Source organism: Bidens hawaiensis, unplaced genomic scaffold, assembly GCF_021521415.1.
Source record: "Bidens hawaiensis isolate Kalapana, Puna unplaced genomic scaffold, B.hawaiensis_p1.1 tig00000636_1, whole genome shotgun sequence".
NCBI lineage: Eukaryota > Viridiplantae > Streptophyta > Magnoliopsida > Asterales > Asteraceae > Bidens > Bidens hawaiensis.
In genome coordinates, this window is record NW_027491038.1 from 5,221,503 (window position 1) to 5,236,268 (window position 14,766).

Here is a 14,766-nt window from a genome sequence, read left to right on the forward strand (position 1 = left end):
CCTCAAGAGGTTCTCCACACTTTCCGAAAGTACACTTCTGCGAGAGAGCTTTGGGATGCTCTTGAAAATAGATTCGAGGGGAATGTGGGTATCCGTGCATCGAAGATAAAACTTTTGAAAACCCAGTTCTCCGTCTTCAAATTTTTGAAGAACGAATCACTGGATGATATTATCACCAGATACTATCATCTAATGACAGAGCTTAGCAATTATTCGATTGCTTACCGAGAAGAAGAGATCGTTGAAAAGCTTCTCGATGCTCTCCCACCGAAGTGGGAAATGTACACCGTTCTTATGAGGGAAGACAGAGACTTTCCTAATTATGATCTTGAAACGGCAGTAAACAAGCTCAGAACTTATGAGCTTAATATGGTTCGAAAAGAAACACCAACAGATCAGATACAAGACCCTGGTATGTATGGTGCAAAGGTTAACTCAGGCTCAAGTTCGAGGCCTGAATCTGCTGCTTATTACTCAAAAGGGGAGTCAGGTTCTGACTCGTCTCATGAAGGAAACATTTCTGTAAACTCGAATGGTGATGTCTGTTTCGTTGCTGGAGGATCAAGTACTTCAAAGCCTCAAGCATCCTCAAGTGGTTTTTCTGCAAATGCCTCAAGCAATAATTATTCCAAGATGCCTATGAGTGTAAAATCTGCTGAAGAGCAATTTGCAGTCTATGCGTCATTTATTGCTTCATACGAAAACTACATCCAGGGGAAGATTGTGGACCCTGCGGCTTTAGATGAGGATTACGACCAGATCGATGCTGATGATCTGGAGGAGATGGATTTGCAATGGCAAATGGCAATGATTGTGAGGCGTGTAAAACGGTTTATGAACAAAACTGGAAGAAAGTTTGTTGGTGGTAGGCCCGGGTTCGACAAATCCAAGGTAAGGTGCTATAATTGTCAACAGTACGGGCACTTTGCCAAGGAATGCAGAAATGAGAGGGTTGAACGAGGACAAGGTCGGCCTACACAACACTCTGGAGTTAACAGAGAGATTAACGCCATGTTGACCAGAGAAGCAGGTGAGTACAACTGGAACCTGCATTCAAGTGGTTCTGGTGAGCAAGTGAACATGGCTGAGGCTGAAGTTAAAGAATGTGAGAAGGTTGATGGAAATGAGAAAGCTACTGAAGAAGAAACAGCTTTCATGGCTGATGACAAGGACACTCGCTCCGAGGTAAGTAATAAGAATATTTGTACTAATTGTGAAAATTTGTCTGAGCAACTAACAACAATGACTGATCAGTACGTCCGTTTAGATGCTGATTTTAAAACTATTAAAGAAGATCACCATTTTACGAAAGCAAGAGAAACAAGTTATAAAATTAAAATAAAAGCATGTGAAAAAGACATTCAAAGCTTAAAAACTAAACTTGCTGAGAAAATTGAAATAATTGATCTTAGTTATGAAGTTTTAGAAGAAAAAACTAAAGTGATTGCTGATCGGGATAAACAGATTGCTGACCACCAGGTGAAGGTGGTGGAACTGAACCGCAAACTTGAGCAGTTCAGGATTTCCTCAGCCATCCTTGATCACCTCGTGAGTGATCAAGGTACCTCTGCAAAGAGGGGAGGAATCGGTTATCACGAAGTTCCACCACCCTTTAACCACAACTATACTTATAATCCGAGTGTTCAGAAATCTGTTGATTTCGAGGTTCCTCAGACAACTCCTATCAAGATTACAAGTGTAGAACCAGGTGTTAGCTGTGGCGAAACAAGTTCGCCTGTTTCTAGTGTGAATATTTCTGTTTCGAGTCCAGTCTCATCGGATTCGGATAAGTTGTCCGAATCTGGTCAGACAAAAGAGAAGGTAGAGTTACCCACCGATGGAGATAAAAATAAAGTTTCTAAAAAGAGTTCTCCACTCAATCCGTACGTCCCACCTTATGTGAGACGAACGGCTGGTAACACTGCCTCTACATCCAAACCAACATTTGATAAGAAAATGGAGAGTCGATGTTGCTTTAGATGTAACAAGTTAGGACATCTAGTTGCAGATTGCCCTTTGAAGCCGAGATTCAGATGTGTGAAGCCAAATAAAACTGAGTATAAGCGTCATTTTGCTACTGCTAAAAATGAAAACTTTACAAAATGCCAAAATGTAACGAATTCAAGTTTTCATAAAAACCAACCTCAGTTTTACAACCAAACCACAAGATATAACACTTTCAACTCTCATAGGTTTGGAAGGCATTACACTCAATCTGCAGGGAGATTCCCTAACAGGACTTACAGAAATTATCCTGATGCTAACTTGAGAAAGCCAGGGTACGGGACGTATCGATCCAAGACCAATTGGTCTTGGGTCCTAAGATTCTAACTCTTTGTTTTATTGTGCAGGAACAGTTGAACAGGGCTGCCAACAATCTTTGGATTGTAGATAGCGGCTGTTCTCGGCACATGACGGGCAACAAACACTTGTTGCAAGATTTAAAACCTGTTCAGGGAGCAAGAGTTAGTTTTGCTGGTGAGAGCGGAGGAAGGATTACCGGTAGAGGAACTGTGTCGAATGGGAGAATGACACTTGAGAATGTAAACTTTGTGGAGGAATTAAAGCACAATCTGCTGAGTGTGTCGCAGATTTGTGATAAAGATTACACTGTCCATTTCACGAAGAATGAAGCGATCGTATTGAAGCCTGGTTTTCAAATACCAGACGAATGGATAGTAATGAAAGCTCCACGTGAAACGAATACATATGTGATGGATATGAGGTCTACTAAAATGGCCACTGGAGAATCCTGTTTAATGACAAAAGCAAACGAATCAGAATCAGAATTATGGCACAGGAGAATGGGACATATTCATCTTCGGAAGATGAACTTCATTGTCAAAAATGGGCTTGTGATGGGCGTTCCCTTAAAAAGTTTTAACTTTGAAGACAAATGTATAGCATGCAAGAAGGGAAAGCAACACAAGAAATCCCATCTCACCAAGAAGATTAATTCTATTGCAGGTACTCTAGAACTACTTCATATGGATCTCTTCGGTCCAGTGAATGTAAAAAGTCTAGGTGGTACTTCTTACTGCTTGGTGATAACTGATGACTATTCGCGATACTCGTGGGTATATTTTCTGAAAACAAAAGACGAGACAACTCAGATGGTGAAGAATCTAATTACAAAAGTTGAAAACGTCATGAGTAAATCAGTTAAATACATCAGAAGCGACAATGGGACAGAGTTCAAGAACTTTGAAATGGAAATCTTCTGTCTTCAGAAGGGAATTGAACATCAATACAGCGCTCCGTATACTCCACAACAGAATGGAGTGGCTGAAAGGAAGAACAGAACGTTAATTGAAGGAGCCAGAACTATGCTGGCAGACTCGAAGCTTCCTGTGATGTTCTGGGCTGAAGCAGTTGCTACAGCCTGCTATGTTCTGAATAGGGTGTTAACCGTTAAGAGACTTGGAAAAACTTGTTACGAGCTTATGCACGGAAGGAAGCCCAACTTGTGCGGTCTTGAACCATTTGGGTCTCCTTGTTCGATTTTGAAGACTAATTCGAAATTTGGTGAAGTAGCCGATGAGGGAATCCTAGTCGGTTATGTTGTTGGGACTCCCAACAGACGGGTCTTCAATACGTCGACTTGCAAGGTGGAGGTGGTTTGTAACACCGACATTACTAGTTACCAACCGCCAAAACCAAGCAATGGACCTGCTGAGCTTTTCGACTATGTTAAACTTTTTAAGTCGTTTAACGTACCTGATTTGGAAATTTCTGAAGAAGACGAAAGAGCTGTGACGAAGATGATACTTGATGAGGAAGAGAATCTATTGCAACATCAGATGTTTGAGAAATCTCAACCTTCCACATCAAAACCTATCGATACCCCTGCGGCCTCAACTGAAGAAGAGTTTATTAATCCTTTTCACTCTCAACCAGAAACAACCATAGATGAGATCTCTTCAAATTTGGAAGATAATTTGCATGTCGGTGCTGTTCCGACCACGAGAATTCACAAAGATCATCCATTAGAGAATATTATAGGTGATGTGTCCTCCGGTGTACAAACCAGAAGTAGCTTGAATGAGCACACCTGTGTTTATACAAGCATTAAGGAAACGGGTATACTGAACGAATGTTTGTACTCCTGCTTTATAAGCCAAATTGAACCAAAGAATTATCAAATGGCTTTAAAGGACAGCTCGTGGGTCGAAGCCATGCAAGAAGAGTTGGCTCAGTTCGAGAAAATGGAAGTTTGGACTTTGGTTGAAAAACCAAGGAATGTGCACGCTATAGGCACAAAATGGGTGTTCAAGTGTAAGAGAGATGATAAGGGAATTATCGTAAGAAATAAGGCGAGGCTGGTTGTTAAAGGTTTTAATCAGCAAGAGGGTATTGATTACAATGAGGTGTTCGCTCCTGTTGCCCGGTTAGAAGCGATTCGATTGTTTTTGGCGTTTGCTGCATTTAAAAAGATGAAGGTATTTCAGTTGGATGTGAAGAGCGCGTTTCTAAACGGGAAAGTTGATGAGGTTGTGTATGTTGAGCAACCTCCGGGTTTTCCTGACCCAGACTTTCCTGATCACGTATACAGATTGAGCAAGGCGTTATATGGGTTACATCAGGCACCTCGTGCCTGGTATTCAACGTTATCAGACTACTTGCTGGAAAATGGTTTTGAAAGGGGATTGATTGACAGTACGTTGTTTGTGAAGAGAGAAGGATGTGACTTCCTACTGGTTCAAGTCTACGTGGATGATATCATTTTTGCTGCATCAAGAGTATCCATGTGTCAGGATTTTGAGGCTGTCATGAAGAAACGATTCGAGATGAGTGCTATGGGTGAACTAACTTTCTTTCTAGGATTGCAGGTTGATCAGAAGAAGGACGGGATGTTCATTCATCAAACGAAGTACGTTCATGATGTGCTGAAAAGGTTCAAGATGGAGGACAGTTCTCCATATGATACTCCAATCTGCGTCAATCACAAATTGGGTGCTGAATCAGATGGTGACGCAGATGTGGACCCAACTCTGTATCGGGCGATAATAGGTTCTTTAATGTATTTAACTGCTTCTAGGCCTGATATAATGTTTGCTGTTTGTCTTTGTGCACGTTTTCAGGCAAATCCGAAAGAATCTCATTTGAAAGGTGCAAAGAGGATACTACGGTATCTCAAGGGCAAGCCGAAGCTAGGGTTGTGGTACCCAAAGGGAGGAGACGTTGAACTGGTGGCTTATACAAATTCTGATTATGGGGGATGCAATCAGAGTCGGAAGTCAACAACAGGAGGCTGTCAGTTTCTTGGAGGAAGATTAGTTTCCTGGCAGTGCAAGAAACAGACATCAGTTGCAATTTCAACATGCGAAGCTGAATACATGGCAGCATCCAACTGCTGCTCTCAGGTTTTGTGGATTCAGCAACAATTACGCGACTATGGTCTGAATTTCTTACTCACTCCTATTTTAATTGATAACACTGCCGCCATCTCAGTAATTAACAATCTCGTGAAGCACAGTAAAACTAAGCATATTGACATTCGTCATCACTTCATACGGGATTGTGCTGAGAAGAAACTGATCAAGATCGAAAAAGTTGATACACTTGAAAATTTTGCTGACTTGTTTACAAAAGCGTTTGATAAATCCAGATTTCAAAACCTAATTGAGCTGAACGGGATGATCAATCCCTAGTAACCATGCCTTTGTGTTTATTAAAAAAAAAAAAAAATTTTGTGTCATTATTGCTTAAAATTAGTCGGTTATCTCAGTTTGATGGACATATTCTCGGATATGTTTTGGTCCTCGTTTCGACTTAGAGAATGAGGATAGCCATTAACCGGAAGACTGAAAGTGACCGGGGCAGTTATGACGTGTGTTCTTTCAGTTGCTGAAAATTAGTCGGTCATTCTTAGTAAGAAGGACACATACTTGTATGTGGTCGGTCCAGTTGATCCATTGGATCTTCAGGATTGCCGTTTACCTGACGACTTTGACATGATCGGGGCGATTGAATTCAAAAATTTTACAGGGAAATGAAATTACTTTTCAAGTCTAATACTTCGTAAGAAGTTCTTTGCTGTGTTTAACAGAAAATTGATCCAACCTTGGAAAATGATATATATACTGATTGTGTGTGCTTAACTAGTGAAGTTATTAGGCTTAAAAGGCTTTAGAACAGTCATTGGATGTCATGGTAATTTTTATGGTGCGTAAAAGTGTATGTGATACTAACTTAAACTACTCGAATTTACGTGGAAACTCCTTAAGAGTTTTGTATGTCTTCATACATATCTTTTCGAAGGATAGGCAGAAAAGCAACTACCCAGTCATACACGAGCCCGTGAGTGTTCTGATTCCCGTGAAGAAAGCATATCAAGACACTGCAGTGATCCAGATTCGGGACTTGCAGTGGTTTAGTACTCCGAAGTCAATAAGAATGTTTGGTTAAAAAAAATAAATAAATAAAATAAAATAAAATTTATTTATTATTATACATGTATATTTTTTTTGGTACCTATGAGACATAGTAGCAATCAAGACTTCTCAATTCTGGAGTAAGAAGAGAACGGGAAGCAGACAACGAGTATATACAAGTTAATCAGACACTATGGGTCGAAGTCAACTCGGGGTGACTTGGGTATAGCCAAATACTCTTTGAGAATAGATAGAAGACATCATTATCTCTGAGTTGGTACCCACTTAAAATTTTGAGCTTAACTGAACCTTAATCCGTATCACAGAAACGATGAAAACCATTTAAGTTATTTACATGCTTACAACCTGTTTCTCTATGTCATAATACAGCTAAACACGGATCCAAGTGACAGTCACATAGTTAGTATGATTCCAGTTGGGATCTTTTCTAAACACATAGTGGTCCCTGACTAGACTGAAATTTGATCCCTTATTTCGAAAATTTTTATAAGTTTTTCTATTTTTGTAGTTGTGTTATTGTAAAACTGGTTACTGGGTCTTGATCATATTTGTTTAACTCTTTTTGGAAACTTCTAATGTTAAGTGCAAGATTTTTCAAACTTAAAGGGTTGATTTTGAAAATTACGGGCGAAGTTGTTGAATTCGGCGAAGTTGTTCTTAACTTCGCCGAGGCGAAGTTAAGCGTAACTTCGCCTGAACCAACTCTGCCCTATATAAGGCTTTTAAAACGGGAACAGTAACATATATTGCAATTTTCCGGCGAACATACTATCAAAACCATATTATCCAAGATCTTGTTTACTCTCCGATTTCGATCTTTGTTTCAGTTTCTAGTGTTCATTGACGGTATGTGTTGTCAATATCTTTCACAAACTTACTCGTTCGGTATAGTTTTACCCGGTTCGAGACCTCGGGTCGTCGAACCTTCAAAACCTAGTTTTTCAACCGAGTATTACGTGTTCATGGACGTCCTTTACGTCTCAATATCATTAATCTATGTTGTTCTTCACTACTGGATCGTCAAATCGGTCCGAAAACATCGGATCTAAACCTTTGAATCTGAACAGTCGCCGTTTCAGTTTCAGGCGAAGTTAAGGTTTAGGCGAAGTTATCCACAACTTCGCCAGGAGATTAATTTCGCCTGTGGCGAAGTTATCCGTAACTTCGCCTTGAAGCTTAATTTCGCCTGTGGCGAAGTTATCCGTAACTTCGCCTTAAACTCAAGTTCGCCTGTGGCGATGTTGTGATAAGGCGAAGTTATCATCAACTTCGCCTATACCAATTTACTTAACAGTTTTTTGACGAACTTACAGTTGAAGCGAAGTTGTTCCCAACTTCGCCTCACCTATAAGTTCGCCTGTACTGGTTTAATCACAACTTCGCTCGTGGTACTTAGCGAACTTGTGAGTTGCTTACACATTGTCTAACTTGTTTTGTTTTGTGCAGATATGGCTGCTGTTGGAGGTGCTGGTGGTGACGACGGTGATGATCAACGACAATTCTTTCCAGCCCATAACCAGTACATCACTTTAGATCCAGACGCACGAGGCGTAGAAGACTACAGGGAGATTATCATGTTTCTCCTGCGATCAAGAGTCTTTCACGCGCTCACAAATACACTGCCCATTTCTCTGCCTAACATTGAAGACTTTTGGCAGACAGTGTACTATGATTGCAGGCCTGAGCCTCCGGTGATGCGAGCAACCGTAAATGGTCATAACATACAGTTTTCCTCGGAAGACATACGGTTGGCTCTGCAGTTCGGTGAAGAAACAAGAGATGACCCAACGGAGTTCGTAGCTCCTTTCCGGGATGGAGCTTATTTGAGGATGGGTTATTCGGGTCCGCTGGGGGACTCGCAGAGGAGGAAAGGGTTTCTGCTGGATCAGTGGCGCTTCCTGATGCATGTGTTGATTGTATGCATGTCCGGCAGGAAGGCAGGAACAGATGGGATGGGCGCGACGATGCAGTTGGCCATGATAGCGCTGACTTACAACCGCAGATATTCTTTTAGTCAGCTAATATTCTACGAGATCGATCGTCAGAGAAGGGCTGTGGCGCGCGAGCGATTCACTATGTATCCTCGTTTCTTACAAATGATTTTGAATCATGTCGCTCCGTCGCTACCGCAGAGACGCCCGATTAGATACGTCGAATGCGTGACGAAACGTATCTTTGCTCAGTGCCGCACTTCGAGCACTCGTAGCAAGCCTGAGCTGCGTCCCAGGCATACTCCATTATTCGGATTCTCATCAATCCGGAGTATGTTCCTGCAGGAGGGGACGAGTTCAGAGACCCCCAACCACATCAGGCGGGAGCACCTCATGCTGTATCAGCTGCGCCTGTTGTATCTACTGTTGCCTCTGCTGCTGTGCCAGCTGCGGTATCTACTGCTGTGTCTACTGCTGAAGACGTTGATCTTAATGCTGCCTTTGGCGTACATGGTGTGTTTGATATGGATGTCTCGGGTCCTCAGTTTGTGGATGTTACTAGAGCAGTTACTTCGGTAGCTGACTCCGATCTAGACGAAACGTTTGCTGAAGCGAGACGACTTATGGTGTCTCGGGAGAGAACTACGGGAAAGTGGCCGAGAACTGTAGACGAGGATGAGGACGAAGTTGATGAAGAGGAGGCAGTGCAGATTGTGCTCAGACGTTCACGAAGAGAACGGACAGGTATGGGTTCCGGAGCTGGAGAATCTTCGAGGCTGGTACGTTTTGCTCCACCTGCCTTGTCTGGTATGTCTCTTATTCCTTCCACAGCACAGGTTACTGCTGTCGAGACGTCGACCCCAACAATTGTGTCTCTACCACCCCAACCGCTTAATCCACCGGTGGTAGTTGCACGATTTGTGGAGTCAACCATCACTACTACTGCAGGGTTACCAAGTGTACCACCTGCGGTCACTTCTGCTGCTGATGTCCCGCCAACTCCAACGCCTACTTCAGATTCCGAGAGGATTACATCACTAGAGCAGATTGTTGCTGATCAGACAAAGACCATTCAAAGCCTAGTGGAATCCAATCGACTACAAGCAGCCCTCCTGGTTGAGCACGGAAAAGTAATAGATGCCTTCAAGGCATTCTTGGCATCTCAGGGGGAGAAGACGTGTAGGGGTGATGAGTTGAGGACGAAACGGAGAGAAGATCATGACGATGATCCCAATGCACCGGAAGGTGCAGGTGGTGAGCTGCCAAGAACCTCTCAGGCTCTTGGGGCTTCCACAGCTGAGGGGGAGTCTACAAATGCAGCTGGTGACGACGTGGTAGCGGTTGATGATGATGCTGATGTTGAAGATGTTATCGACGCATTGAAAGAGCTGGATGAGGAGGATGATGAGTTTATGATTGAAGATGATGTGCTGCCTGTTGATGAGATCGAGAGGATTGGAGAGCAGATTACGGTTGAAAACGTGTTAGAAGAAGGTGAGATTGTTGATGACTCCGTGGAACACGAGATTCCGGAGGTTGAGAGACCAGGTTTTGGTGATGAGAACGCGGAGGAAGATGCTGAGTGGGAGGAACAACCGAAATGGAAGGAGGGTTGTGCCCACTGGTTCGTAAAGACGAAGAAGCCGGCGGTCCCTAAGATGTTCAGAAAAAGTTACAATATTAAGGGATACGCGGAAGCCAAGAAAGGTATTATCTGCTGGTTATACGACGAGCAGCTGCGGCTCTTCGTGATCAAGAGATACGATGGCATTCAGTACTTCCAGAGAAAGTTGAGATCTCTAAACACACTGCCAGAATGTGAAGTAAAAGATTTAGCCAGATTGGGATTGATAAACAGAAGTGAAGACAACATGGCTAGAATCATTGCGAAGATCGTGTGGAAAGAGTGCGTTAAAGAGAAAAAGTTTGAGCTACTGAAACCACAAAAGGGAAAACTTGTCGAAGACAAGGATAGAGGTCTGAGAGTTGATGGAAAACCTTGGATGGTTATGAAATACAAACCGATCCGGTGCCTTAAAGAAGTACCGATGAAGTTCATGCCCAAGGATGTGCTCAAAGATCTAAAATGGTGGTACGTGGATTGTGAGACAGCTGAGGCGGTAATGGAAGATGAGGATGAACAAGAAGTACTTCGGGTTTACGACCCGATGCATCTTGTTAATCTATCGCAGGCTGATCTGAAAGTGCTCAACGAGAAGAAGATCTTCTACATTCCTGCTTGGAAGGATCAAGCTAGGAAATATCAACGGGTGGTGTCGGTATGTGTTAGAGAAGGGGCGCACGCGTAGAGATGCAAGATTACAAGACTCAAGATTTGAAGATCAAGATATGAAGCTACTGCCAAGGGAGAGTCTGTTGGTACATGTGTGTCAGTAGTTCATAGTCTAGCATTTGTAATCGAGTCTGTAATGCAATTTTGTTTTGATTATGTTTATTTGTGTAATACGCGAAGTTGTCAACAAGTTCGCTATGGCGAACTTGTTGAATAGCGAACTTGTTGAATCAGCGAAGTTATTGACAACTTCGCCTATGGCGAAGTTGTCGTGTTTATATACTGTTTCAGCAGAAACAGTTAGTGAAGGTCGTTTAGGGTTTTCGTTTCAGTTGTTCAGTGAACGTGTTCGTGTCATTGTCTGTAATAGTGACCTCGGGTCACGTGTTTGTTATCAATATAACGTGTTTGGTTTATTGCTTGTGTGTTCGATCTCTACATACTCTACACTCGTATCTACCTACGCAGGGATTCCGCACCTGCGTTGTTAGCGACGTCCCGTGTACGATCCGTCCAGGAGCCTACAGATGAGTTTTGGAGAATCTATTGAGTATTTGAAGGAATTGATCTAATTTTCCCGCCAAATTTTTCGGAAAATATATGATCGCCAAAATTCTCAAGAAAGATGTCCCACTCAAAAGAAGCGTCTAGGAAAAATTTTGTTCAAGACAAATTTTTCCGATTTTCCCGCCAAAAATTCACCGAAAATCACCCAAAAAAAATTTTCCCGCCAAAATTTCGTTCAACTATATCCTAAGCTTTTACATACAAAGGATATAGTTGAAATGTTTAATGAAAAGTAAATGTTTGCATACAAAGGTTATAGTCAAAATAGTATTTCTTATTGATTAAGAAATATAAAATTTTATAAACAAGGAGTATAGAAAATGACGTTTCTTCTTGAAGAAGAAACATATCATAGAAAATTCTTCTTGAAGAAGGAACATAGCACATGGTTAGCAAATAAAGAGAAAGATTTCATATAAAAAATATTTCATTCATATAATAGATCAATCAAGGTTTAAGCTATCAAAATCAGACTAAAGGTCTGTAGCCGGATTAAAAGACGATCCGGACATTTACATAAACTTATTTTATTATAGGTCAATCATTCAATCAATCATTCATTCATTCACAAATGTTTTCAGACGAGATCACCACATCATTCAGAAAAGACAATCACAGGTGAATACGTTAAACATTTTTCAGTCAAGATAAACAGGTTGTTTATCTTAAACAAAGATAGTCAAATAAAGATTTTGGGATTACATGATCCCTATTAAAATACAAGATAGAGAATATGTAAGTCCCGAATCTGGATCACTACAACTATGATATCAACTCGAAAATGATGTTAGTGCGGAATCCTAACACAGTGGTGATTCAAGAACAATGATACGAAATAATATAAATATCGATGTAATACTCCAAATGCACACGATTATATTATTAAACCGTTTGGTACATGAGATTACACAATCTGTAATGCTCTCTAGATGGTGGCTATGATTTACGTTTCTGCTCACCAAAAACTGAACTAGCAACCTAGAATCCTTATGGATCTCGGTTTACATACATAGCCCAATACGAAACCCAACAAACATACTAAGTACAAACCACCAAATATGGACCCAACATGATAAAAACAAAACTCAGACCGAGTACACATGTGTCTGGATCCAAACATAATCAATCTAGTTTTTCACTCAAGGCTACGTGGCCGCAGACTAGAGGTCATAATATAAGTTCTCCAATGGGTGTCAACTCCTAGATAACCGAAAATTGTGTGCATGTGGCAAGTGGAACAAATCCCAGAAATAATAGATGTTTCTGTTGAGTGTGTTCTAGAAAACTATCTTGTCAAGTAAAGAAAGAATTACAAAATGTTTTTAGAGTCAACGATTGACCAGCATATCGCTAACGTATTTTTCTGCCAACATTTCAGGAAATAAAGATAGTACAGGTAGCAAGGAATTATAGTCATCCAAGAAGATAGACACCTGCAAGGTAGAGATGGCTCAGTTTTAAATTATTAAAAATATTGCAAACAATATTTAAACAATGTTTTATAAAATAAAACAAAGGCTTATAAATCAAACCCTCAAATATTTATTATTCGATGAGCTTTCTAATAAATCAAATATTTTATTATATTAAATAAAAGTTTACAAATAAACTAATGATTAAAAATATATAAAGACTTCCGCTAAAACTCTGATATATTTTCAAAACAGGTACCAACTATTGGTCACACGCTTAAGCCCTAAGTCGGGGTGTGACACGGATCCAGAAAATTTTCTCACAGGGGTCGGAAATTTTTTAAGTTGGTACTCAGTTATATAAAAAAAATTTGGTCAGGTTTGGTTGTTCAGGTCATGTCAAATATGTATATAATTTTTTTTGGGTCCAGTTTGGTTGTTCCAGTGGGGTCAAAAAGGGTCGGGTCAAATAAAAAAAATAATAAAACAAAATATTATAAAACCAAAAAAAATACGTGAAACGTTATTATAAATGTATAATTAAAATACAACTATCAGACTTCACGTGCATACAACTATCGCTTATATTTTCATCACTCATTTGTTTACGCATATCAGAACATAAATGTAGATCTAATTCGCTAGGTCCCAAAAAATTCGATACGAGAGAAGGTAGGCTTATTTCATATCGTTTCAGTACAATGTACCAGGTTCAATGTAATTAAATTAGTAAAAAATAAGTGGTTAAATTTATTTTTTAATTTTATCATTAAATATTAATATATACTTTTCCTTAATAAGGTTCAGTTAAAACTACCAAGAACTCTTAATTAATATACCTTTGAGTGTGATAGTAATATAGTGTGACTGTAAATTGTGATGGACCTATTATTTTTTACTGGGCTTATCCCTTCCCAACTAAAAGCCCAATATACTAATATTAAATTATTAGGTCACTTTTACATCTTCATCATCAACGTCTCACTCTCACCAATGTCCAGCTGTGCAACACCGTTGCACCACTGTGACCGAAAAAAATAGCTAACCATCTTTCAGAAATTATACAAGGTATGGGGTCTCGGAAATTTCATAGGGGTCGGTGTTAAAATTTCACAGGGGTCGGTTAGAATTTTAAGACTACAATAACACTATTTATTTTTTCTTCACAAGGGACGGCCGACCCCCTTACCACAAGGGTAGGTCCGCCACTGAATAGATTAGGGCTGACAATTTATACACGAGACACGAATACACGACACGTACCTACACGACTTTAACAGGTAACAGGTAAGACCTTAACAGGTTTCGTGTACTAAACAGGTAGACACGAAATTACCTGTTAATTTTCGTGTCTAAACAGGTATAATACATGTTTACCTGTTAGGTATCTGTTAATACCTGGTTATTTAATTAAATAAATATATATAATTTATATAGTTATAACTCATATTAAAATATCCCTAACCCTAATTCTTCCTTACAAGTCACAGCCGTCACACACACATTCTTTATCCCTAACCCTCTCACGCTGGCCATCACCAAAATCCGTCGCCGGCCGTCCCTCTCACGCCGGCCATAACCCGTCGCCGCCATACTCTATCCGGCCTCCACCCTTCGTGTCCAACCGTCTATACTCTCTCTAGCCTCCAATTCCGTTCATCATTCTTGGTAAGTTACTGTTTTGTTCCGTTCATCATTCATTCAGGCTATTACTAAATCGATTCATCGTTTATTCTTCAGTTCTGTTCACCTGTCGCCTCCAGTTCCGTTCATCACTCATTCTTGGTAAGTTATTGTTGAATCCATCTTTAATCGGTCATTAATTCATATTATTGTTTTGTACCAAAGGGTTTGTCAGTTTGGGTAAACATATAAAATCCATCTTTAGGGTTGTTTTAGTTTAATTATTTCACTTATTTGGTTTTGAACTTTTGATTATAAAATCCATTTTTAGGGCTGTTTTAGTTTAATTATTTCACTTAGTAAAGCTACCGTTGAGGCTCTAATATGCATAAAGATTGGTTACATGGAGAATTTTGTAATGTCCATCTTTTCTTGATTTTTGTAAGTTTTATACATGATATTATATTAATTTTATAATGTATATGTTTGTTTGTACTTTGTAGGTTCTAACAAAGTTAGTGTGGAAGAGCTCACTGAAGATATAT